The sequence below is a fragment of the Apus apus genome, chromosome 3 (genome assembly GCF_020740795.1).
Source record: "Apus apus isolate bApuApu2 chromosome 3, bApuApu2.pri.cur, whole genome shotgun sequence".
Lineage (NCBI taxonomy): Eukaryota > Metazoa > Chordata > Aves > Apodiformes > Apodidae > Apus > Apus apus.
The window spans coordinates 52,635,093-52,662,611 of record NC_067284.1 but is presented as its reverse complement, the minus strand read 5'-3'; the positions used below and the strand labels follow the sequence as shown (position 1 = coordinate 52,662,611).

Here is a 27,519-nt window from a genome sequence, read left to right as displayed (position 1 = left end):
AGCCCCATTTAATAAATGGGGACCACTGTATCGGTGCTACTGAACTTTGCTAGAAAGGATTATTTCCTTCAAACTTGATTTATCTACTTCCTGTACATGTAAGTCTTCCTCAGCCACTTGGTTTACCTGCATTTAACCATTTCCAATTTGGTCAGAGCTGAACAATTTCTACTGCCCTGCTTGAAACAGCCACATGATGAGCTCCTGTTGCCTGTTCAAACTGGACAGGCTATTTTGCATTCCTGTCTGTGGGAAAGCACTGAGACACTTGCTTAACACACAGGTGGGGCTTTTTGTCCTCCGCAGAACCAGGATTTAGTTACACTGCCGAAATTGCCACTTTTCACAAAGCATGAAGATTTTCATGGCATTAATCACTAAAAAGTGAACTAAGAACAACTCTTTGTCTTCTATAGACTCCTTATTTCTCAGAAAGTAACTTCTCCCAGTACCTGCTGCTAAGGCTGCCTCACTGCCAACTCCTTACAGCCACTACATCTCTGTCAGGATTCAAACCTGCAGAAATGCCAACAGGCAGAAATATTATTTTTTTTTCCCACTGTTCTGGACATAGTACCAGATCAGCAGCAACAGATGAGGACAATAGCAAGCAGACAGTATCAAGCAGTAGTAAACACACATGAATGTAAGATGGATCTGTTGAGGTGTCAATTATGGCCTGCAGTATCTTGAAAAAGTGAAACTGTGTGCCTGTGGGGGCCCTTCTCTTAACATTACATTTGATCTCACTCACACATGTAGTTTCATTCTCCTGCTTTGTCATTATTCAACTTGTTAATTCATTTTAGTTACACATACAGTAATTTATCATACGTATTTTGTTATAAAAATTTAATTAAGCATATATTAATACAATTTAATGGCCAAAATCCTCCTGTGGACTAAACAAAAAAGGAGGCATTGAACACAAATTTGTACAGTAAATAAATAAAACACAGACCTCATTGTAAAGCAGGAAGAAAAACAAGACCTACATGGCCAATCTATTTCAAGAATGTTACAAATGGGAAGCATTTACTGTTTTAAAAACATTAATCATATACTCCATTTATTTACTTATCTGTGTTCTTCATGTAAACCTTCCTTGAAAGTGTGTAAACTCTTTAGGATTATAATCAAAATGTGAAGTCACATTTGATATGTCACTTCTCTATACTGTAATTACTTGACTTCGCTGAAAGCTCTTGAATTAGAAGTCTTTCGTTTAAATCTGCACCTTCAGCTAGAAGGAAACTATTTCATACTTCAGTATAAGAGTCTGAGTTACCCAGTAGATGAAGTAAGCTGCAAATCTGACTATATATATGTATGCTCTGCCCTCATGAGTATTTCCCATAGGTTTCCTCACATCTACAAAACAAAAGACAATTGGCAGTACACAAGAGTCAATACTCTATATGTCTAGATATCCAAATACTTGACAGGCTAATACATTCACTTGCTAATAAATCCTGTGATAAGATTTGACCACATAAACCTTCAACCTTGTGTCACCTTTGCATGTTTTATTTATCTTGGAAGAAGATTATGGGTATGTATGAGGCTAGAGAAGAGCTCCCATTGCTCAGCATAATGTTAGAAGCAACTAAGTAGGTTTTGCAATGCTTTGCCTACATGCCTTCTTCTGGAAGCTGACTTTAGGTTACTTTTTCATGTGAGATACATTGTACAGCCCAGCAGTCTGCTGCTTTTCCTTAGACTCATGAACAAAACTTGGAATTTGTAATTATTTTTTTTCACCTTGAAAAGACTGGACAGGCCCTGACACAGACTCTTTAATGGTAACCAGGAAACACCTCTCAGCACCCTCACTCTACTTCTCCCACACTGTACCTAGGACCAACCTCAAACCACCAGCCCTTCTCCTCATCCACCTCAGAAAAGCATGGCCCAGAGAGAATCCATTGTATGTGATGAGATGAGGATTCTCAGCTGTGAGAGGAAACAGTTACCAGCAACGCACCCTCCTTGCACACTACAAATCTCCAGTGATGTCACATCTGTCCTTCTCCAAGTCCTTTTTTATTCTCCATTTGACAGCAGAGAAGACATTAATAGAAAAAAAATATTTCCTGCTGTGAAAGAAAACACTTTCATGAGCAATTTATATTTGCTGCACTAACATAGACTTAAAAAGAAAGACTTATACAAGTCCAACATCGTTCAGTTTGTTCCCTCCCTGGAATTTTGATCAAAGATCAGTTTTCAACTCATGGAATAAGAAAATGAAGAACTATATAGCTGCTGCATGCTCAGAGTACTCTTTCTAGTTCTCCTCAGTGCCTCAAAACCAGGTGAGTAGCAGTAGTCATTCTAGATCCCTTCTGACTGGCAGGCAGCAACAAAAGGGGACAGGCAAGTGCAGCAGTTGTTTGCTAATGATCAAATATGTTTCTGGGAATAATGTACAAAGGTACCTGCTGCTGAATCAAACGCAGTGAAAAGCTGCATGTTAGATACATCCTCGAGTTCTCATACCCTGGCAATTTGGGACTTCATGGATTATGAAGAGGACCTGGGTTTATACGCCAATAGGTACCAAGCTTGGCAGCTACTTAACTGCAAAACAGGTTAACATCTCCCAAGATCTTTGGCCACATAGAGCCCGTCAATGTACTTACATACATTCAAATGCCATAAGGCTTGCAAAGACCTCCTACAGCATCTTGTCATCTTGCATAGGAGTACCTTCTCTTTGCTTCTCTATTGCATCTTTAGGACCATTGCCAGGCTATGCCAAAAACACAAAAAATAGCAAACATACCTTTCTGGAGTTAGTACTGGTCATCTCAGAGCAGGGTATAGTCTGTTGCCAGCAGCAACAAGTGGAAAATTCAAGAAGTATAGCCAGGAAGATTGCAGTTTTCAAACTTTCCTCTTCCAGCAAGGGCATTTAAGACCTAAAAGAGAGGGGGGAAAAAAATTACTAATGATAACAAGATCCATGATGGGAATTTCTTGTGCTACACTAAGGCCTATCCTTTGCACTTTCTCTCTGAAAGCACTGGACTAAATTGCCAAGATTACTGAAAAGGGCAGCCAGCTCTGGTTTGCAACATAGCAACTGCTGTTAAGAGGCACTCCTCTCAACACCATGCCAGCTGAAGCTGGAAGGTCAACTCTGGTTTAAAAAGATGCAGGTACCATTCTTGAGAAATGCAGAGACCAAGACTCAGATTCTCTAAAATCTTAACTCCTCCTGACTAGAGGATGGGATGTGTTAAATGCATCTACATCTCACTCTATAAAAACAGCACCTCCAGGAGCAAAAGGCCTCTCATGTGCCAATCTGTTTCTGGTAAGGGTGTCATCTGTTCATAAATATTCCTTGGAGATTTGCTATGCAACTGCTGATCTGAACCAAATCTGTTTGGACTGCAGGATTTTCATCACAATATCACAAACTGCTGTTACAATATAAACAGAGCTGAAACACAGAGCATTTGTTATTCTGCTGAAAGATCTCTACTGGCCAAATTTGAATAAAAGCATCTCTTATTGATACTTCTGTAAAATCATAAACTCAAATGAACACCAGCTGAAGAAGAGCGCAATGGTAATGCCAGATGACAAACTGATATAGTCATCATATTCATCAACACAAACAGCAGCCGGTCATTTCCTCCTTTTTACTGAATTAGCCCTGAAGGATTGTTTTAATGATAACAAGAATGTGTGAAAAGCGTGCATTTCAGTAGTGGCTCAGAACAGGAAACTCAAAAGCCCACATCTAAGGAGAAGTAAAACAAGGTTTGCTAGGAAGGACTAAAAAGAGGTGAAAAAAACCAAAACGTATCTGTGTGGTAGGGAAAAAAGTAGATAAAAGACTAAAAAGCAGGAACAAGTTTGACACTAAAAAACATACTGCATTATTCAGACTTGTGGAAGTGTGTGTGAACAGAAGTGATGACAAAAGCTACAAAATTCAATATGATCACTTGAAGGGTGGGAGTTTTTGCAAGCAAACATACCACTTTACAGCTAAGGAGAGTCTCAAAACATTTGAAATAAACATTGAAAATTTACACATTGAGTTACAAGCTTGTTTATAGGCTTCACGTGGTCTTGTTTCTTTACAATTCTAAGAAGTCAGACAGCTGCATTGTACACATGGCATTTTCAAGTAACAGTGGCATTTTCAAGAAGGAAATCCATTCAATAATTTGGTACTTGAGTCTCTGTTTTGAGACAAAAGCCTCCATATTGATGTTGGAGGAAAAAAAAACATACTAAGGCTTTAAGGATAAAACCATTAAAATGAGAAATGGATTTTTACTTCTGTTTTTAAATTATTATTAGAAATTATTATAAGTAGCTGTTTCTATTATGTAAATTCAGCACATATACAAGCAAAAGGCTGGTTTTGTTCATTTTTTTCCAAGCATCTGGATAAGGTACAGTAAAAATAAAAGAAAGTTGAAATAACTTCAATTAATTAAAAAGCTGAAGTTTTCATGTTTTGGGGCTTTAGTTGATTTTTAAAAATCACCACCGGTTTGACTTCTCCTAGTTTCAAGCAACTTCCCAAGTAAAGTATCACATCAGCCATGCTAAAGACCCTCTTGCTCTGTCACCCATCACCCCCAGAAGCACAAATGTCTTGGGGGGCAAAGAAAGGGGGATTCTGAGGCAGCAGCAGAAGTCAAAGATGCTCCCACACTTGGGTTTTCCCTGCTGTGTTTCCTACACAGCTGCTCTTACCATCAACGTACAGTAAAGCGGGAAGCAAAATTGAAAGGATCTAATGCAGCATGCTCTTGCAAAAGCCCCTTCTAAAAATTAACCCTGAAGCATCCACATGCATTTGCACTCCCCCTGCCTGTATCTCACAAAATTAACAAACTTGGGGTCTGATCCAAAGCCCACTGAAAGGGCTCATCAGCTGCAACAGCTTTCAGACCAACCTGAAAAAACAAAATGCTTTTATTCAGGCTGAAAAGCATATTGATGTTTTCTTACTTTTTTTTCAAGCCTCATTAAAGCCACAGGTGTGGGGAAAACTGCTACTAAAGCAGTAATAAAAATATGAAAGACTCCTTCACCTATGGGCCTGGGACGGTTTTTTTGTTTGCTTTTTTTAACCTAAATATTTGTTTTGGAAGCACTAGAGATACAGAGAAAGACAGCAAAAAGAAGGATTACCTCATTACTGTCATGATCTCACTTTTTATCAGAGCCACTTAGTCTTCTGCAAAGCCTAGGGGTACTCACAAGACTGAAATATTTTAGTGAATAATAAGTAGGTAAAAAGAGCAAGCCACAAATTAATTATCTGCAGCTTGTACCACTTCTTCCAAAGATAACTTCATGCTTGAGCCTTCAAATTAAGCTGCCCTTCATCTGCAACAGAAACTACTATACAAGGTCCAAACAGAAGTTAGTCAGACCCATCTTTGAGAGATTTTGTTTTGCTCCATGCAATTCTTTCAACTTTAAGTTGCTGACCTCTTCCCCTGAAAAATACTTTCTTGCCACCTGTGGTGACTTCTCAGTTTTTACCTGAATCTGGTCTAGCTCTGAAATACCAGATGTGTTGTTGAAAAGCCCTCAGAGAACTTATGGCTGCAAGGGGTACATTTTTCCAAAACCACAGAGGTGATTTCTCAGGAAAAGCCCCACTGACAAAAGGCCATGGACATTTAGGCAGTCAAGCTGCATATTGCTACCCCTTGCTTTCTTTGTATTTTACTGAACACCTATTGTCTGCTGAGATGACCCTCTCCTTCTAACCCAGTGGGCAAACCTCCTCCATCCTCTCAACTAAGACAAACTTGTGCTCTACACTAGAGGAGCATTACTGTTAGGAAGAACAGCCAGATGCTCTGCTGTATAGCAATGAAGGATTTCAGAAATTAGGGTTGAGAAGTTTCAATGCTATTTCCCTTGCAGGTGATGGAAATAAGAGTTTTCTGTGACCTGGTTTAATTTCATGTCAGCCATGAAATATCTCAATAACAGAAGCCAAAACAAATTTTCTAAGAGCGCTAATCAAAAGTCCATCAAGCTTCATACAAAGACTGACTTCAGTAACCTTTGCATCAGGCCATAGATAAATGCAGAACTTGGAAAAAAATAAAGACAAACTTGTACACCTCAGTATTCTGTATTTCTTCCTTTTGCTCTTTCAGGACTACACGCTTCTTTAAGGAAAGATCTTCAGACAGTACCATATTGTGGTGCCTGCGAGTTTGTAGAACCATGTGGTTCTACAATCACCTGAAGCACTCCTCTACACCACAGGAAAAAGCAAACAAAGGTCCAGTCTTCTATACAGCAAGCTGCAAGGAGAGCAGGCAGAAAATTTTATCACTGAAATATGGCTAGACTGAAACTACTGCAACTTTCACCCTTCTCTGTCCTTCTCTGAGATCCCTCAGGTCTCTTACACTAAGTTACCTTTCAGTTATGCAGGGTAGAGCAAATATATAATGAAACGAAAAGGTGCAAATTGTCAGTTTTGAAAATTTCTAGAAGTCTTTTTAAACTGATCTGGACACAATAGTCACCTTTACTCCTTCAAAGCCTTATGCTTGCGTTCTGCCTTAGAAGATGTTTAAGAATATGTAGCACTTGAGTATTCAGGACTGATCAGGGAAAAAAGGCTTTAAGATGACCACATACTCTTACTTGACATTATATTTCTTCACCAATATTAATTTGGTGCCCTAAGTCCATTTCATTTTTCTTATACAGTGACTAGGCAGACAGTAGAGCTGTTTACAGATAGATTTGTGAGGTCTTTTTCTGCAATACATCTCTCACCACACAGACTGGAACAGGTTCTCAGTGTAGTGTTTGGGGGAAGTGTACTGCAGTGCTCCAGGGCCAGATTTATGCAGTTATTTTGGCACATAGCTACTTCTGCAAAGATGGCCCAAAGTGGTTAATAACAGAGAAAAATTCATTCTCAGCATTCATCCCAAAAACGCAGGACAGAATTTGCCAGCTCCAAACAGAACAGACTTCTGTAGTCAAACAAGAAAGTTTTTTTACATTATTTTGATCTCTAAACAGACTGACAGAAAACAGATCTTTCTAATAAACTAATTTTTCTATTTCTGGTTTTTGATATAGCATCTCTCATACCCCTGAATCTGTATGTGAATATACTACAAACAATCTTGAAAGACATACTTACATAGATCTTTACTTATACTGAATGAGGGTAGGTGAAACTTCACGATCAGTTTTGATCCCACTGACATCAGCAAGGTTTTGCTGTTTATTTTAGTCAGAGGGGGGGAACTTTCCCTTTCAACAGAGGTCTCTGACCACACTTCCTCAGTCCCCATCTCGCACTAAGGAAATAAATATTCATCTACTGGCATGCATCTACCTTTGCATTTATAATAAAAATGAAAATTATTCAAGGCAGAATCTTGTGTGTTCTGACAAAACCACTGATTTTCATCAGGGAGACAGTTTTGGTTCACGTCTCTAATACAGTCTATTTTTTGGCACTACAGATTTGCAACATTGTCTTGATAATGCAAACCTGGGATACCTGCCTAGAATGGCCCAAGAAACATTTACCTTACCAATAAAAAAGGAGGCCCACTTAACTATTTCCCCTAAAGGGCAGGTATTCATCTAATCACATCTGGAATCCTTTCCAACTTGGTTCCTGCAGCTAATGCTACTCTGTCATGATCTGATGGTTTAATCCCAGTTATTAAACTGCTTATTCTAGTTAATAATAAAAAAATGTGGACAAATGCCTGCCTGTCAGTGCACCAATCTCAGAGCAAACACTGAAGTGGGCCCCTTGCTTTCTTTAAGCAAACAGGGAACACCATTTGGAATTCAGAGTTTTGAAGAAAAAGTGCCAGATCTAATAATAATATTGGCAAATTTACCAGAGCGGAGTTTTTTTTAATCCCTAGATAACAACAACAACAACAACAAAAAAAAAACCGAACCCAAAAAACACAACAGCAAACCCCAGCCTTTGCAAATCTAGTTTTCCCTACTATGCACAAAGTTGTTTTCCATGGTCTCAGCAGACAAAATGTAACATATATACATTGCACAGATAATGTCTGAGCCAGCTGTGATACACTTCCACACTAAACATTTTTAACAAAAAAAAAGATTTAACAGCTGCATCAAGTTCTTCATTATTTTACAGGGAAAAAAAACATAACAAAACACATAACACCACAATTCTGAGTCTTCATTTCCCAATGTTTCATTAAAGCCAAATATTTTTAGATCCAAATGATAAAACTTTGCCAGCAGCCTCTGCTGACTAATAAGCCATTTTCTGTTGAAAACACAATATTGATGTGAAAATCACCAACTAGCTTTTTAAAAAAATATATTTATATAGCTATAAATAAAACAGACATACCAGATAGACAACACACCACATGTGAAAACAAACAGAACTCAGTATAGCAAGAGGTTTCCATTTCCATCAGTGCAAACTTAAGCCTTGTCCACACATTCCACAGCATGGGACTGGATGGATTTGTTAAAATCCAACTGCACAGCCCAGGAGTAATTCATAGCACAATTCATTCCCTGCTGAGACATGCACATGCGCTAGTTTGGTCACACAAGAAGATAACATTTAAAACCACAGATTTCAAATAAAGTCTGAAACGCTAATCACAGGATTCAGACTTTCACTTTCTGGACCAATGTAGAATCCTTATTCCAGGCTTCAAGGCTGAGCCCATCCCTTCACTACTCACTGTCCAGTTTCAAATGCATTTCCCCCTCACAATTTGTTCCTCCAGTTCCTCCATCACGAACAGAAAAGACAAAGGTACTTTTTAGGAGGATGAGAACTTCCACTTCTGCTTGGAAGCTCCCCTTCTAGACATTTTGACAACAGCTCAGGTCTCAACTTCTTCATCATGCCAGCCACTTTAGGCATAAGACGCAGAAGCTACCAAGTCAGAGCACTGTTGTGAAAAAAAAAAAACAGGCAGGTTTCTATCCAACATGTTTTCTTCTCATCAAAATATTGCTAACTTTTCCACCCGTTCCACTGTTAATTATTGTTAATGGAGGGAGCTGACAGATAAGAACAGCAGTTCTATTTTTTCTGCTGTAGAGATTTCATTTCTAAATTCTAGAGAAGTACACCTTATTGCTCACTTCACTACAGGGCTTTGCTTATTAACTCTGAAGAAGTACTACTGAATTTTAACTGACAATACTGTCAAGATTATTCTAAGAGGCTATCTACTAATAGACTAGACACTTTCCCTTCCTCTCAGACAAACAACACACTTAATTGCACCTCCCACACTGAAAGACATCTTAAGAGGCCAGGAGTCTCTTCCTAGAAGAGGGCCATTACACATTTTTGGCCATTTCCCTCAGTAACTCAAGTGCAATCCAGCAAGAGGGATGCATGCTTGCTCCCATCTCCATAGCATTACTGGCTACTCCTTTTGGCCCAGTCAGCATAATTAGAAGCTTCTGCAGAGTCAGGAGTGCAACACAGCATGTCAGTGCTACTGCTGTTAAAGGGCCTGAAGAAAGTCACATCAGAAACAGGATTTGATGATTTTGACCCTCAGTTCAAAGATAGAGGGATACCAAGGATCACAGTCACAGCCACACTACAGGGAGACCCTCTTTTCTGCAATCATTTCTGGCCCACACCTTCACCCCAGTCAGAAGGCTCAGGTTACCTTGGCTCCATTTGTTTTGCTGGAGTAGTTTCCTGCCATTTTACCACATGCACCCAGGCTGAAGCAAGAGAAACAGCAAGAATACATGGGCAGGAAGTATCAGCAGGCTATTAGATCAGCTCATCCATCTTGTGGTACCTCATCTGTAACTGCCTAAATTAGAAATACAGTCTCCTTAGTCCCATACATAACCAAGAGAGAGTCAGAGTGTGATTCTAAATGCCTAGGGTTAGTCCTTTCACAGGAGGTTTCAGAGCAGAAGCTTCAGCCTTCCCCACAAGAAGTCTGCAGAGATTAACCTCTAAATTTAGGAGCGTAGATCAAGACAGAATGATTACTCCCCAAAGAAAACAATTATTGAGCTGAATCATCCACTGCTACCGAGATTTACCTAAAGCAGGCAAAACGAAAACAATGCCTAAAAAAACACATCAGGGAACCTCAGGGCAAGAATGACAAAGGCATCCATAAGCTTCACACAGGGTAGTGACATCCTGGCAGCCATCTGGCAGGAGAGGACTTGAGTCCCTCAGACTTGCTAATAACTATTTCTAGCAGCATTTACTCAGCAGCCACTGCTCATTCAGCTCCTGGGGCTTCATGGATTGTCGCACCTCCAGTGGGGCCAGGAAGCAAGAATTTGAATTTAAAAAATGCATTTTCAGGTAACACATCACATCACCTGCTGTTAGAACAACACACAAAAGGGAAAGGCATGGATTACTCTGAGACGCACCCAGACACAGCTGCCAGGCTTCTACATTTCAGCTAGATCAGTTCTCCTCTTTTTTTGTTTCATTGCTGTTAAAAATGAACACGAAGAATGAGTCATTTGACCACCTCTGAAGGATATGGTACTGGATCTGAGGAACACCACGCATTGATCAAGAAGATGGATATCAAAGCTTTTTTTTTTCTTGTGCTCATCTCAGCAATGTGTGTGCAGGTCATGACAGAACAGCCAGGTCTGAAAATATCATATTGAAGCTAAATGCAACATTGAAAGTCCTCGACCTCAGTCCAAGTCTCAGCCATTTGAGTCAACGGGAAGACCCCTGCTGGAGTCAGTGATCTGTGCTAATAACTCTCAGTCCTTATTTTGGCAATTGTCACCCAAGCACAGTGCTCAAGTCAGAAAAGGACCAAAAGCTGCCATGCAGTCCAAGCCACATTTTGAGACACAGAATATATCACCACAAATTATGTTTTATTTACTCTTCTAGAAAGAAATACAAAGAGTTAGGGTGTGGTGGAAGTGGTTTACTGGCAAGCATAAGGTGAGCATCTCATGAATGGCTAAGCTTTTGCTGAGTAATATTGACATCAGGTAAAACAACTTACTATAAAAACCTTTACACTACATCACTCTACTGTTTCAAAACTAGTGGCAGCTATTTGACAGATGCTCAGAGGTTCAGAATTTCAGAAGTAGACCTAAAAAAGGCAGATTAATGAGCAGATGATGGTGAGGTAGTAAAGTTACACAATAAATGAAACTTAGCAGATGGCTCTGCAACTATAAAAATCTCCAGATTCCTTGATTAGATAGACTGAAAGGACACTTCCTTTATTTTCTTGAATTATTTCTGCCTTTTCCTTATGACTCTGGCAGTATTGCTGCTATCTTCTTTTAAAATAGTGCAGCTTTCCAAATTTACTTTGCCTTCTGTTTTAAGCATAATGGATCTAATCGGACAAACTTCTACTCTACCAACATGAAGGAAAACATTAGGGTGCACATCCAGAGCTGCATATGCACAGCCCCACGTTTCCTAGGAAACAAGCGATCACTCATCTCTGTGCCGAAATAAATTGATGCATCAGTTTCAGCTTCCTACAAACATTAGTATTTTGATTCAGAAGAGAATCCCAAACAGCCCCAGCATACTATCATTTGTGATCATCACCATTCTGCTTCTGCTGCTTATCAGTGTTTGAGAAGCTAGCAAGACTGTATTGCTTGTTAGAGCTGTTAAAGATAAACTCTGATCAGGCAGTGGTGAAACAGACCTGAGGACAGGCAATGAGAGGCACTGTCAGCGCTCTCTGCCCCAGGAGCCAACAGAGCCATATGCATCCCTGGGTGCTCATGTGCAGCCATCTGGGGAGGAAGGAAATGAGCACCTCCCACCGCAGCACCTTCTGTTGGCTGCATGGAGATGAACAGGAGTTGGAAAACAAGAATTCTGGCTTTGGATTATCTCTGACTGACCAACTCCAAACTGAAGAAGAGTCATTCTGACACAAACTGATGCTCCCTTGTGCATCTCCACTTTCATACAAAAGATCATGAATTTCTCTCCTTCTCTTTCATTCCCTCCAGGACTTTCCTCCTTCAAACTTTATTTATTTCATGTTTTTATGTGTTGCTTTTTTTTTCTTAAAACCATATTCCAAAGTTCAGATTCATCTATTTTAAAATAATATTTTACTTCAGACAATTTCAATATTGATTTAACACTGCATTCTTGGAATCTAACTCTTAATAGCAGAGTTATTGCAAAGTTAAGCTAAATGCTTGTGACAGTTTGACCCACAATGCCAATACCACAGTAAATAGAACTCCAGCTAATTCCACAGGAAGGGCTATTAAGGAATATATAGGCAGGTTTCAGATGTTCTGCAATTTTATTCTGTCAGTACCATATACATTAGGAACTCAGCTATCAAAATCTGAATTTTCTGAAAACTCCCTGTCATCTGAAATACAGTCATGTCCCCTGATATCTATTAATTGCACTGAAAATTTCCTCATTATTCAAAATGTCGATTATATGAACTTATTTAATGTCTCCCCTGACATTTGGATAATCGAGGTTGTATTGCATATGGGCCATTCTTGCAAATCTTTTAAGACAATTGACTACCCTCATGAGTAAAGGTTTGCAAGATCAAGCCATATAACACAGATGAACAACATCCATCAAAAATAACTTCAAAATAATTTTTTGTATATGACCAAGTGTTAGTATCAATAAATGGACATCATGGTAATAAGGCCTGAGTGTAGAGTATAGGTCTTGTCTAATATGACATCAGTTATACTTGATATTGATCAGACAGCCAATCTGAAACCTCTGAAGCAACTTAACTCCTTTTTCTTTCAAGAACGGTAGTATAAGTTTTACAAAAGGCCACTTCACAGAAATATGATCTTTTATAATTTTCTACTACTTCTATTCTCCTTTAACTTTTTTCACAGAATCACAGAATCACAGAATCACAGAATCACAGAATCACAGAATCACAGAATCACAGAATCACAGAATCACAGAATCACAGAATCACAGAATCACAGAATCACAGAATCACAGAATCACAGAATCACAGAATCACAGAATCACAGAATCACAGAATCACAGAATCACAGAATCACAGAATCACAGAATCACAGAATCACAGAATCACAGAATCACAGAATCACAGAATCACAGAATCACAGAATCACAGAATCACAGAATCACAGAATCACAGAATCACAGAATCACAGAATCACAGAATCACAGAATCACAGAATCACAGAATCACAGAATCACAGAATCACAGAATCACAGGGGTTGGAAGGGACCTCGAAAGATCATCTAGTCCAACCCCCCCTGCCAGAGCAGGGTCACCTAGAGTACATCACATAGGAACGCATCCAGGTGGGTTTTGAATGTCTCCAGTGAAGGAGACTCCACAACCTCCCTGGGCAGCCTGTTCCAGTGCTCTGTCACTCTTACAGTAAAAAAATTTTTTCGGATATTCACCTTGAACCTCCTATGCTCCAATTTACACCCATTACCCCTTGTCCTATCACTGGTCATCACTGAGAAGAGCCTAACTCCATCTGCCTGACACTCACCCCTTACATATTTGTAAACATTGATGAGGTCACCCCTCAGCCTCCTCTTCTCCAAGCTAAAGAGACCCAGCTCCCTCAACCTTTCCTCATAAGGGAGATGTTCCACTCCCTTAATCATCTTTGTACCTCTGCGCTGGACTCTTTCCAGCAGTTGCCTGTCCTTCTTGAACTGAGGGGCCCAGAACTGGACACAATACTCCAGATGCAGCCTCACCAATGCAGAAGAGAGGGGGAGGAGAACCTCTCTTGACTGACTAACCACACCCTTTCTAATGCACCCCAGGATGCCATTGGCCTTCTTAGCCACAAGGGCACATTGCTGGCTCATGGTCATCCTCCTGTCTACCAGGACCCCCAGGTCTCTTTCACCTACACTACTCTCCAGCAGGTCAGCCCCCAACCTATACTGGGACATCGTGTTGTTCTTCCCCAAATGCAAAACTCTACACTTCCCCTTGTTGAATTTCATCATGTTTCTCCCCGCCCAACTCTCCAGCCTAAGTCTCTCTGAATGGCAGCACAGCCTTCTGGTGTGTCAGCCACTCCTCCCAGCTTAGTGTCATCAGCAAACTTGCTGAGGGTACATTCTATACCCTCATCCAGGTCGTTGATGAAGATGTTGAACAACACCGGTCCCAGTACCGACCCCTGAGGGACTCCACTAGTCACACACCTCCAACCAGATTCTGCCCCATTGACTACAACTCTCTGACTCCTTCCCATCAACCAGTTCCTGATCCACCTCACTACCTGATCACCAAACCCATACCTGATCAACTTATCTACAAGGATGCTGTGGGAGACGGTGTCAAATGCCTTACTGAAATCAAGATAAACCACATCTACCGCTCTACCATCATCTATCCACCTAGTAATTTCCTCATAGAAGGCTATGAGGTTAGTCAAACATGATTTACCCTTGATAAAACCATGCTGACTGCTCTTGATGACACCCATGTCCTTGATATGCCTAGAGATAGAGACAAGAATAAGTTGTTCCATCACCTTTCCAGGGATGGAGGTGAGGCTGACTGGTCTATAGTTACCCCGGTCCTCCTTCTTGCCCTTCTTGTAGACTGGAGTGACATTTGCTATCCTCCAGTCCTCAGGCACCTCTCCTGTTACCCATGACTTACTGAAGATGATGGAGAGTGGCCTAGCAATGACCTCCACCAGCTCCCTCAGCACCCTTGGATGCATTCCATCTGGACCCATCGATTTATGGATGTCCAGATTACTCAACTGATCCCTAACCCAATCCTCATCTACTATGTCCTCACCTATCTTGACTACTTCTGGGGCTATATGAATCTGGGGCTCATGGGGAAATCCTGCAGGAGTAAAGACAGAGGCAAAGAAGGTGTTCAGCACCTCTGCCTTCTTTATATCCTCTGTCACCAGGGCTCCCACCTCATTCCTCAGTGGGCCAATATGCCTCTAGTGTTAGTTTTGTTAGCTATGTATTTGAAAAAGCTCTTTCTATTATCCTTAACCTGACTTGCAAGGTTAAGTTCCAAGGAGGCCTTAGCTTTCCTAATTGCCTCCCTACATTCTCTGACAACATTCCTATATTCCTCATTTTTGCATGAGTTACTCTGGTTCATCGTTATAAATACTTCAAAATCTGCATAAAGGCAGGCTCATTAAAAGAAAGAAAACAAGTACAAAAAGCAATACTGATTTGCAGGACAAAAATAAAACAGAGTTTGGAAGCTCAACTTATTAACACAATTTTTCTGCCAAGTGAAGAAAGCTACATCACCTCTCGTGTCATGGGATAACCAACTCAGGGTTGAGGATAGGGGGGGTAGAGTATGCATGCAGTGTCCAGAAAAAGCACTTCTGCTCAACTGTTAATGCCAACAGCATTGCTTCTTTATCAAGTAGTTGTCTGTGGAGGGATAGGTGCTTAATTCTGCTGAAACCTGGACCCAAGACAGCTTCTGTCCAAATTCTACTCATGGGAACTATAAGGGGAGGTATCAACAGCACAAACTTCCTACCACTTCTAACAGTTAAAGAATTTCAGAATTTTTTTTTGCTTACTTATATGCTTTGCCCTCACAGCTCCAAGGAAAACCATAAATATACTTTGCAGAATTTTAAAATTTTAAATATATACTTTAACATCCGGTGTGTAAGGAAACAAAGTAACTTATTTTGCAGATAAGAATTTTTTCTTTTTTTCAGTTGGACAAAAGAAAAAGTTCTGAACCCACAAATAATTTCCTACACAACCAACAATTTCTACGCATCAGCAGCATCATAGAACTGTAAACATTGGTCAGCCTTCACACTGCATCAGCCCTTCAAGTTCATCTTCCTAGCTGCACTTGTTCTTCAGCTATACAGCACAAGTACTGCAGTCTAACTCTGTGGAGAATGGAAGATGCTTTTACTAGTGACCTTCAATTTCTCTAGGTTTATTTCACTTGGACCTCATATTACATCATAGACACGAGGTCAAAATATAATCCAAGAACACCCTGTGCTTACACTGAATATTGGACATGGACCTACAGGCACATAAATGCAAGAACTAGCATTCTTGGCTGACACATACATAAATGAATATTGGAGACTTTTTTTTTCAGCTCATTTGTGCTGCATATTAGGCATAGTTGAAAAATGTAACAGGCCCACACAGCTAAATCGTAGCATTGTACAACCTACAGAAACCATACTAAAAGATGCAGAGAGGTAACCATCATTTGGGTTCATCTTGAGAAAACAGTATGTTGGAAGTCCTCAAATGCTGTTATTTTCATCTGTTGCAAACCCATAAAATTTACAATAGACATCTTTTCAACTCAATAATATTACTTGCTAAATGCACATTACTGTTGGTGCCCATCTAAGGATAAGTCCAAACCACAGCACTCCGAAACAATAATTTATTCCAGCAGCAAAGAAAAAAGAAAATCATTGCACTCTGTTCTCTAAGTATTATACACTTTGCTTTAGGGCATAAGCCATACATTCAGCTCCACAGCAGGAGCCTGTGCAGTAGTGATACTCTAGAGAATTAACTGGGTAGTGTTCTGCCCTCTGCTATGGGTATTCAAATCCCATGCTGGAGGGGAATGAGGCTAGGGTAGCAGGGGGAGGAAATCAAGATGCAAAGCCAAAATACCTCCCTAACTGACAGGGAGGGATTCAGAGCCTGCAGCCCTACACCTCTCAAGTCACTTCAATCCTAAGGTACCTCTATTTACTATGACAAAGGGAGAAATCACAACATGGAGAGACTGCTCAGCTATCAATGCTCAAGACATTCATGTCCTCCATTCACCACTCAAACATGTCATGGCCCAAAGTGACTTGCACAGTCACAAGAGGACTCCTCTCCTCACACCACTTGCCAAGCAACACAGCTTGTCCCCACTAAGGTATCTCCACACTGGAGAGAAACCACTGTGGTTTTACTAAGTGCCACCTTGCATCAACAGGGCTATTTGGTGGTGTGTTTTTTTTTCCCCCCACAACAAGCTTTACTTAAAATTACTCTATAACAGACGGAAAAGCTTGTGTTTCCCATATAATCAGGGGTGGAGGGCCTTGTTTTGTTTTCTAACCAGGTATGATGGGGGAAGTGAGAAATCCTATTCCCACTAAAATCTTTTCTGCTAAAAAAAGCATAGTGAGACTGTACAGGTCAGACAAAAACATTTGATTACTTCAGTCAGTATTAGCACTTTCCTGAGGTTCAAAGATGGAGCTTTCTACAACTGTACCTGCTTTGCTTTCACTGTTAATCATTACCTCACTTTCTAGCCACAAGAAGCATCAGAGATGTGCGTAGCAGCCTAATCTCTCTCATGTATCCTGACAGTGGTACATTTAAATGCCACTTGTCAGCATTTGAGAGAAGACAACACTTGCTTTGCACACTAGTAACAGGTGACTAATTCAGGCTACAATGCAAACCAAGTATTTAAATTGCCAGTAATCAAGTAAAACAAAAACATGCAGCAAGACAGAAATCAAGCAGTACAAACCCTTGCTGAGAACACAGCTACCAACACCCTGTATTAAACCCACTCACCATCTGCAGCATCAAAATTTTCAGCCTGCACACTTATCCAAGACCAGATGAACTCATAACTACCAGAAAGTCAATTAATAAATGACATAAGATCTTCCTTTGGGAAGAACACTAGATTGCTCCATTAAGATTATTGCAGCTGCATAATGTTAATAAAGGCATATCACTTTGCTAATGGGACCATCACTTCCAGAAGATTCCTTCACTCTCATATAAACTTTATATCAATGCAGCCAATTTAAGTTCACTTACTGGATCGTACAGGGCCAGATATCTCACTGCAAAGCCTCTTTTGCCTCCATAATTTGGAACCATACCCCTAACTGCATTTTTACTTGTGTCCGCAATCTTAACTGCTCCATGCACAGCACTTCCTACCTAAATATATTGCTTTATATTTTGGGGATTTATCAAACCAGTCTGATGCTGAATGATTTTCTCCAGGAAAGAGAACTGAATTCTGTTGAATTTTCAAACAGACTGGTGCCCACCATCCCCCAATCCTCCCCTCCCCCCTTCCTTCCCTCCCTCAATGCAATATAGGTCACTTGAACACAGACACCTCCAAATCGTGGGTGCAACCAGGGTATTGCACATAAGTGACCTACAAAGAAGTCTGGTGGGAACTGAGCTGAAAATCTGAATCCTAAGGGATTTAAAGAAACATCATCTAACAAACATCATCCTTTCTTCCAACTCCAAAATGATCACATTAAAAGAAGCCAAAGCGCACAGCTTCTTGGCTGCATGCGAAGGTGTTGCTTTACTAATTTATGACTGCACAATAGCGAAACTGTAAATAACATGCACAACTAACATGGAGTCAAAGAGGAAAGGATCTTTCTTGCCTTTGAAAAGGCAAAAAGGAGGTTCAAACACACAGAAGGAGCCCAAGTTATGACCAATGCATTTTTCAGGTAAAGAATCTTGTAATTCAGTCCAGAAACATTGACTTCCCATCATTTCAGGTTTACAGGCAGATCTCAGAGGAACCTGGAGCAAAGCAACATTCATCCCCTGGAAACCTGCAGACAGAAATTGGAGCTGCAGCCTAGTCTCCTGACACACATCCCTTAGGCACCAGGCTAAGTTACTGATCATAGCTCCTCACCTCTGTGCTTAGGCTCCATGCTTAATGCATATTTCTGTGGACATCCACAACTGCACATAGTCCCACCTTTAAGCCTCCTAAACATCCATAACTTCTAAAATAACTGGTATGAACCCTGCACACCACCAGGAAGGAGAGGTTCAACTGAAGGAGGAAGACAGTTTTACTCTGAAAGCAAAAGATTCTTTTATATCATTGCATAACACACAGTGGTCAACATGACAAGACTAGGGCATTACTGGGCACCCAAGAACATGGAAAACATTAGAAAGACTGAAACCCCCAGAAGTACTGAATTTGCAAAAAAGACCTCGAGCAAACAAATAAAAAACCAAACAGTTGCACTACATGAAAGAATCTTTAGCATTCCTGAAGCTGCTACATGAAAGAGCCCTGCAGTTCCTAACAAGAGCCACTTACTACACAACCTTGATCCAAAAATGTAAGACTAAGTGCTAGTCATGCACAATAAAGTGATTTTCAGACCTTACAAAAAAAAAATTAAAGAAAAAAACTTAAGATACCAGGATACAGGATGTAGAAAGGACCACTGAGTTTACCCACCAACAACCACACCTTGAATTACAAAACCAAGGGAAGGCAACATCCATTGTCAATAAGCAGGCTGATAGTGCTATTTTTGACCCTTTTCTTGCAAAGGCTATCCCTTGGGTTACCAACAAATACTTGGGAAACCACAAGGGAACAGAGCTCTAATACACAATCACCTCCCAAATGTGCTCCTTCCTCTTCAGCACTTACGATTTTAGTTGAGCTTGAGTCAGAATATGAAGATCTTTTTCTGATCAGACAAGATTTCAGGCACCTGGTAGTCCTTCCCCAGGTTTTGTAGATGAGCCTGATGGCCTGACTGGGTCCTGCAGCTCCATGCCCCAGATGAATGAGCCCCACAGGTGGGCTCTGAGAGTGTTCCTGTTAGCTGAAAGGACTCGTGGCTTTAGCAGGAGGACCTCTCAAACAGGGCTCCCCAGAGGTTTCCTCTTTTTTGCATGGAGCACACAGCATGTCCACTTACAGAGGCAAAGCACTGCTCTTTCACTTGTTTTATGCTCTCTGCACCAACAGCCTTCAAGCTGGCAGATTTGACCTGGTAATTTTCAAATGCTTAATCAGGAGAACACAGCCCAGGTCTGATTTTGCTATGCATGATGTTCATAGGCCTAAACTATATTTATATTGCAACCTAGATTCCTCTTGCTCAGCCTTAGCTGCCAACCTGAGGTGTTTCTTTTCTAAACCTCAGAGTCGGTGATGAGGAATGGACACCTGCAGACTGTGGCTGAACATACCTGCTGGCACAGCTGCCCTCAGGAGGAAAGGTGTCTCTTATCATTGATGAAAGAATGCTTAATTTCAGTGCTTAATGTGAGATAAAGCCAGCCCATTGCTACAAGACACTGTTCAGGAAGTTTACCATCTCCCAAAATTTGGCAAGCAACTGATCTCTAGCTGTGATACCCAGTAGAAAGCAGAATTCTTTTCACCAGAGAAACAAGCCACACCCCTCCATTCTCTGCCAAATAAAAACTATGAAAATTTGTTTCTCCCCTTAAACAAGGGTGTTTTTCACTCAGTAGCTGTCAGACCCTCTGGCTCCCTGATACAGTGATTTTTATTTTTTTTCCACTTTATTCAGGGCCAAACGGCTTAGTGAGGTAGAAGCCAGCACAACATTATGAAGTAATTACAGCACATAAAATAGTTTAAATAATTTCTATTCTATATATTGTCTTTAGCAACAACGCTTTTGCCACAACCCTAGGGGCAGGAACTCAAACTATATGCACATTAAAAAAGGTAACCTCAAGTTTCCTCTCTGTAGGTCTGATGTGGAATACCACAGGCACATTTAGCTAATTGTCCTTCAAACGTCTTCTGTACATTTGGCTTTTTTCCCCTTTATGCTTGAGACTACCTCAGAGGTTCAGCATCAGGGAATGTAGTAGAGCCAGAGTCCTGTTCATTTCTGTTAGCTGAATTTATGTTGTAGGCTTCTGTTGGGGAATGTCATATTGTTTCATGATCTTAGTTTCATGTACAGTGGAAGTACTCACACTAGCTCTCTTTCCTTCCTAGGAAACCACATTTCTGTGGATGGCTATCACCCAAAATACCTGGCAGTAAATCCAGAGAACTAGGTAAATTGTGAGGTTAATTATGAATGGGGTGGTGATGATGTTTTCATCCTCCTCTTCATGATACCGTTTTCTCTGGCAAGAGGTTCTGCACTGACAGTATGCACTGGAAGTAATCAGTCCACATCAGAGGAGTGAACCCAGAGACGTGAGAATCCCACACTATGCCACTTCATACACATAACGCTGGAAGGCTTTTGCCTCAAGCTGAAAGCACAGCATCTAGAAAGACTCTCTGCTGCTTTAGGAGACTTACCAAGAGAAACACCATAAAAGCATGTTGCTGAGGTGAGTAGGTGTTAGTCTAAGCCTTGTAAGTTAAAAGCAACATCTCATAATCTCTGCTAAATGTAATGGGTAGTCGAAGTAATGAAGCTAACCCAGGCGTAATGAATAATCTTAGTGTGAGTCGTGACCCTGGCAGCTGCATTCTGAACCAGCTGCAATCTATATAATGCATTCCCAGGAAGACCAGACAACAAGGAGTTGTATTAGCACATAGTGCAGATGGTATGAATGCATGTACCAGCAGACTCAAGCCTAGCCAAGGAGAGCAAAGGTCTTAGTTTACTAATATTCTTAAAAGGATAGCAATTTGTCTAAGATATTTATTATGCTTATCATAATCAAAGAGCTTGATTTCTAGAATTAATCCTTTTATTGCCAACAAAAAATATTACCATGAAAAAAGGTTGCTAGAGTGGATGGAGTCTCTGAGCAATGCAAAGGATTAGCTAGCAGCCATACAGTTTTTCCTCCTCCTCCCCCTACACAGTGTCAGGGTCATGTAAAGTCAAAACACTAAATATAGGACAACATCAGTGGAAAGCAAAGCAAGCTTAGCTTGCCACAATGGAAACATGACATAGGGCCCCTTCCAAAGTAGACCCATCAAAACAGCATGATGTTTAGGCTAAAACAACAACAAGAAGCTTGTAAAATCAACTGAGAATATTTGTATCTAAACTCAGCTCTGTATTTATTACATTCATTCTGGAGATCTGAATAGGTTATTGCAGGAAGGGAAACCAGGGCAGACAGATTAGGAGCACTTGCAGGGTCCTTTGGGGAAGATGCACAGGTCTGAAAGCATTTCATGGGTGGATTTTCACTCAGGAAAGGCAATGTCCCATCCAAAGCAAAGAAACAGAAGTGTTTACCTAAATTAGAGCTATCTGGACTGACAAGCCTCATAATGTCTGCTGGAAAGTTCAGGAGAGATGGAACCAGCTTCTTCAGCTTGGGAAAGATTCCCCTTCTCCTGGAGACCTCTGCCATCACTCAGCTCCTGACTTCTTCAATCTGTCATACACCCCTAACACAGCCACTGCTACAGGCTTTCACTGTCTACACCAGTTTCTTCCCTTCACAGCTGTCAGTTCAAAAGGAAAAGAGCCTGGCAATAAGCTGGATTTTTCAGTTTATCTATTTTTGTTCATGCTCTGAATCATCTTTCAACAGCCACTGCTCATTGAGAAGAGGCTGCTACTATCCATGCTAGCATACATGCAGTAAGTTTTACAGTGCTCACTAACTGGAGTTTATGCCACAAGAATGGTGAGATGGCTGATGGCACCAGGGATGTAAGAACTTCAGCAGCAAAGTGGCCAAAGAAGTAGAAACAGTATTAAAGCATTTTGGTATTCAGCCTACTTATTGGTACAGTGCAGAGCAGCAGTCTAACATACTAGTACACGCCTGTAAACTGAATAGAGCAGCAGGTTTAACTGGGGTCTAATGGTTGCTGACACTTAGTTCCTTTTGTTCTCATCTTTTGCTTCACTTTAAAATATAGTTTGAAGGGTACTCGGCATACAGTTTCAAACCAAAACCCAATTCCGGATTTCTAATCTATTGTATCATTTTCTCCTAAGTCGCCTGTCGTTGCAGCAGCTGAATACCAGCCACCCTCATACTCAGAAATTCAAGTCTGCTTCTGACCTGCACTGCCATTCTGAATTTTCATGGCAAGTGAGACCAACCGGGAATGGTGCCATAAAATTTCAATTGCTGAAGAGGCTTTTTTCTAAATTAAACTAATTAGAACTAAGCTGATTCATAGCAGGATGGTGCATTTTTTAAAAGTTCATTTCTATGGATCTAAGCTATTCTGTTGCTTGAAAACATACACCTATCCATTAAGGTCTGTCCTGATGCAGAGTAGTTCCTCAGTAATGCCGCAGTGAGCTGCTGTCAGTACAGGGTACCTAGGTCACCCAGATAAAATGAAAGCATCTTCAATAGTCATCAAATACAGAGACTGGAGATAGTGATGTAGCAGAACTTGCATGAGAATACCAATGACATGTCTTTATTCCTGCAAGCTTGCATTGGCCCAGCTGGGGACAGTGCTTTTCCTGGGTTAGGCAGTAGACTGTGTAGGTAATGAGCCTGCTGCTTTTCCCCTCACTCATGGGAGAAAAAAAACACAACAGTAGTCAGTAACCTTGAAAAGAGAGATAAAAGAAGTTATTTACACTGAATATTCCCCACATTATTCTACACAATATTTTGGTGTCTCTCTATCCTTAGCCCACTGTAAAACAAGCATTGCTTTATCCTCTCTGTTCTCAGGCACTTGGCGAATGAGTAACAATAACATTAATTCCTGTGTTAATCTGTCCTGGCTGACAAATATTTGCTGCACCCCTCTGTCCTCCAAGGAATGGATGTCCCAGCAACTCCTGGACCCAAATGTGGGGCCCAGAGCAAAATAGGAGGGAGACGGAAAAGTGAGTAAGGTCTGAGCTATACTAGTTTAAATCTTTCCCATTCCCACAGAGTTTATGGAGAGTAAATGGGTCAGGGGCTCACCAAGCTACAGATTCCCACACCACAGAAAGCTCTTCATTAGGAAACCTGGTCCCCTCCACACAGCAGATATCCATAAATAGACTCCTTTCCTCCCAAGTCTCTTGCAGGTTTTAATGACTTGCAGGGGGCCCTGATCGTGGTTCTGGGCTCTACCACAAGTGAAACAACAAAGGCAGTTCCTAGAAGAGACGGCACAAATGAAGGCGCAGTACAAACCAGCACACACCTAAATGAGCTCAGCATTGCTCATTTGTAGTATGCTCACCCCCCCACCCCCTGTAACAGCAGATTATTATTCACCTACAGTAACATCTGTTCCTTTGCCACAATCTCACCAGTGTCAGAGCTATGCTGGAGCAACTCCTACATCCCCTTCCAGGAAAATCTCCAGTGAGGCACAGTCTTATAATGCCCTGACCACTGAGAGTTGTATACACCAGATGGATACTACCAACCTGAGCACTTGAAGCACATACACCCTACAAATTAAAGCCATCAGTCAGCCTCAAAGAGGAGTAAGAAATATCAGCTGATTTTTTTTTTCTGCCAAAAATTCAGCTTCACAATAAAAGCTTCAATGCCACGCTTTCAGAAGGCAAAATTGTTTTATTCTGTTAAGATCAGTAAATCTCATTTCTATTTTCTTACTTTGCTTTTATTGTATGGCATGCCACACTACCGACATTGATATGATTTATTTACTATTTTAAAATACCTAAGGCCTATCTTTAAATATTTTATGAAAACAAACTAATTGTAAGATTCTCAACTGAATTTTTTTATTCATTTCTTTTCCCCTTGAAATTATCTGCCACTCTCCCTGACCCCAAAGTTTTGAAGTTTGCCACAGAAAAGCAGTGGTGTTTTTTGAGCACCTTTGTGCATTGTATATACAGATACTGCTCTAACCTATATAACTTGAATTACTCTCTTCAGCATTGACCAGGGGTTAATGTACCCTTGGTAAACTAAGCAGGTGTTAAGATCCTCTGGGAATTACTCCCCATCCCTGAGAGATGCTGAATTGTCTGCCTGGAAGCCCTCAGCCAGGGACATGTTCTCTGCCAGGGCAGAAAAGGGCAATCTGGAAAGGGTAAGTGAAGCACAGGCACAATTAATGTAGTCCTTATCCCAGGGGCTGGCCAAAAAATGAGCTCTGTAACAGCTAGAACCCTCCACAAATAAGAGAAATATACCTGTCTGGCTGCAGTTCAAGGTCCCATCTGATACAATTCAAGGTGGCACAAGTAATTTCGTGGAGACCACAGCAATGTGTGCCAAATTTGTTTCACCATTATTTCACTCTTTCATCAGATCAGGATGCCAAAGGTGAAAGAGCAGCAGTTTACCCAGTATGTCCCTCATTTTCTTCCTTCCTGGCTGTTAGCATCTCATCTGACAGCAAGCTGCCAGAGTTTAAACCATCTCAGAGGCATTCACAAACCATATCCTTTTTTGTTGTTCATTTTACAAAATTAAAAACATTAAACATTAATGTCTCTTGAGTTTCCTCTCCCCCTCAACTCCTCCCACCTCCCAAAGTAAAATATGTTTCTGTGATTCCACATCAGAAGGAAACAATACTCTGTTGTGCCCAATACTTTGCGGGTGTGGGTGTTTTCAGGAACCACTTCTGAGAAGAAATCCCAGAGGTTATTGTAATCATTCCTTTCACTCCTGGGTACTCAAGCACAGGATTGCCTGCAATCAATTTGCTCTTGCATCCAAGTATTAAACTCCCTGGGTATACAAGTATCACAAGCACTTTCTATATTAATCTATGTAGCAATGTTCGAAAGAGCTTTTTATTATGCTGCAAAGAAATTACAAGGCAGAGCAAAAGCCACTAAAGCCTGCTAGAGCATTACCACCAAACACCAAAGTTGGGTAACATCTTCAACGCACTCCAGCCAGCGTAACAGTGCCTTGGCTGCATTCACCAACACAAATTCAGGTACAGGTCCCTGTAATAGAGCACCATAAGCCTACCTTAATCTTACAATAAAGAGGATTGCAAAACTACAAAAAACATGACAGGAAATTAGAACACTTTTGATGTAAAGCATATGAACAGAGATCCCAATTGCTCTCAAGCTTGTATTTTTTTACTTTTATATCAAAGATTTGGATCAACAAAGATACCAGCACCACAGGCTGCTCTACAGCTAGCCCACTGAGAGGGTTTAATCATTGAGCTCTAATCCTTAGAATATTCAATCTGAAACTATCCCAATATTTGTGACTCAGTATTAAATGTACTATTTCATACTAATGGCTGAAGGAAACAACTGCTTAACATGAAGAACCTGAGACTACCTTTTCACCTGCAAATTACCTTTAAGGAACCCATACCTCCAGTTTTCTCAATCCCATAGAGAAGACTTCTCAGACATTCTGAGCTACTCTGTTACATAGGATTTTTCACCTCTCAGGCTAGCAATGTTGGATATAAGACAGTGGAGAGGCAGTAATCTTATGTGTGCCTCTGAGGATTTTTACTCTGGTTACATTTTCCATGGAGAACCCATAAGCAGTGTCTACCCACTTTTCAACAATATCCAAAAAGACTGGGAATTAAGTAGTTCAATTCCACAAATGGATCAGAAACAAAATCTCTGTATACTGAGCTGTGCTGACTCTGAGTACACAAGTCCTGTGGCACCGGTGCCCCTTCCTGGCTGGACACACACACAGACATTCCTACTTCAAACATCAACTTCTTATCAGCTCCAAGTGCCTTTTCCCTGAACACTCAGGCACCAATTGTAAAATTCACTTGGATGTGCACGCTGAAATAAAAGTTCTGCAGCACTTCAACCCCAAAAACATACAAACCTGACTGAAAAAAACAAATGTTTCAAGATTTGAGTGATTATACACAAAAAAAACCCCAGACCAATGAAAACATACATAGTCCTTGCCCACTACAACTTGTGGTAACTTGTGCAGGCTGGATTTGATCCAAATATCTTGCAGGGAGATTCCTTAGCTCTGCATTAAGCCTTCACATCAACTCTAATCCTCTAAGTAAACTGTTTGCATTTTGCAAGTTTTCATCGTAAATGACAAGGAATTTTAGGTTAGAGATAACACAAAACATAACAATGTAAGAAAGGAATAAATAAAGGAAAGCTATTCAGAGTCTGACAGCATGGGATAAGTGAGCAATATGACCCATAGGGCAAAAATAAGAACAAGAATGAACATGGGCATATATGTTGCAGGTTTTGTAAAAGGTAATATAGGTTTAGAAGAGCTGTAAAAGAAAGCCACACAGTAAGTAAATGCAGCTGTAACTCGAATTTTATGAAAGTGATGGATTCCCAGAGCAGAAAAAGAAGCAACTCTAAACATAAAACTAAAAAACCAGCACAGGTCAGTCCTGCTGTCGGACATTTGAGTGGATAGAAATGGCAATGGCTTTTCAGCTCCTGCTGACTACAGTTCAGAGGGACAGAAAGATATATATATATATATATATGAAAATGGGTAAAACCTAAAAACACCCATAAATGCTCATAGCAAATGGCCAGGCACATACATCTGCAAATACTACCCCGCTCCAGAGACCTTTCTTACACATTACACACCTTCCTAAGATTAGCTCGTCTTGTTTATTTCTGTTATTTTCATTCTAGTCATTCTTTCTAACTAACCCATTTATGATAAAAATCCTGAATTATAACAGACTTTGGAATACTTGTAAGACTTCAAAGAAAACACATTTTTTATCTGGTAGCCTTTCAGAACTATACTACTTTGGTATAATGACAAATCTTTATAATGAAAATTGTATTGACAGTGATCATAGAAAAGTGAAGTTTTTTTAAACAGGCCATTTTTAAGGTATTGTAAGGTAATTTACACACAGTTTTAGGCTA

The 27,519-nt window shown here is 40.5% G+C and overlaps 1 long non-coding RNA gene across 3 annotated transcripts in view; it reads right to left on the bottom strand.

Moving 5' to 3' along the window:
* Positions 1-27,519, bottom strand: part of LOC127382099 (uncharacterized) — a 426,409-nt gene that overhangs the window by 252,656 nt on the left and 146,234 nt on the right. For all 3 annotated transcript variants that reach the window (XR_007888879.1, XR_007888878.1, XR_007888877.1), the window contains exon 5: positions 2,786-2,921. This is a non-coding gene — a long non-coding RNA (uncharacterized LOC127382099). The remainder of the gene's footprint in view (positions 1-2,785; positions 2,922-27,519) is intronic.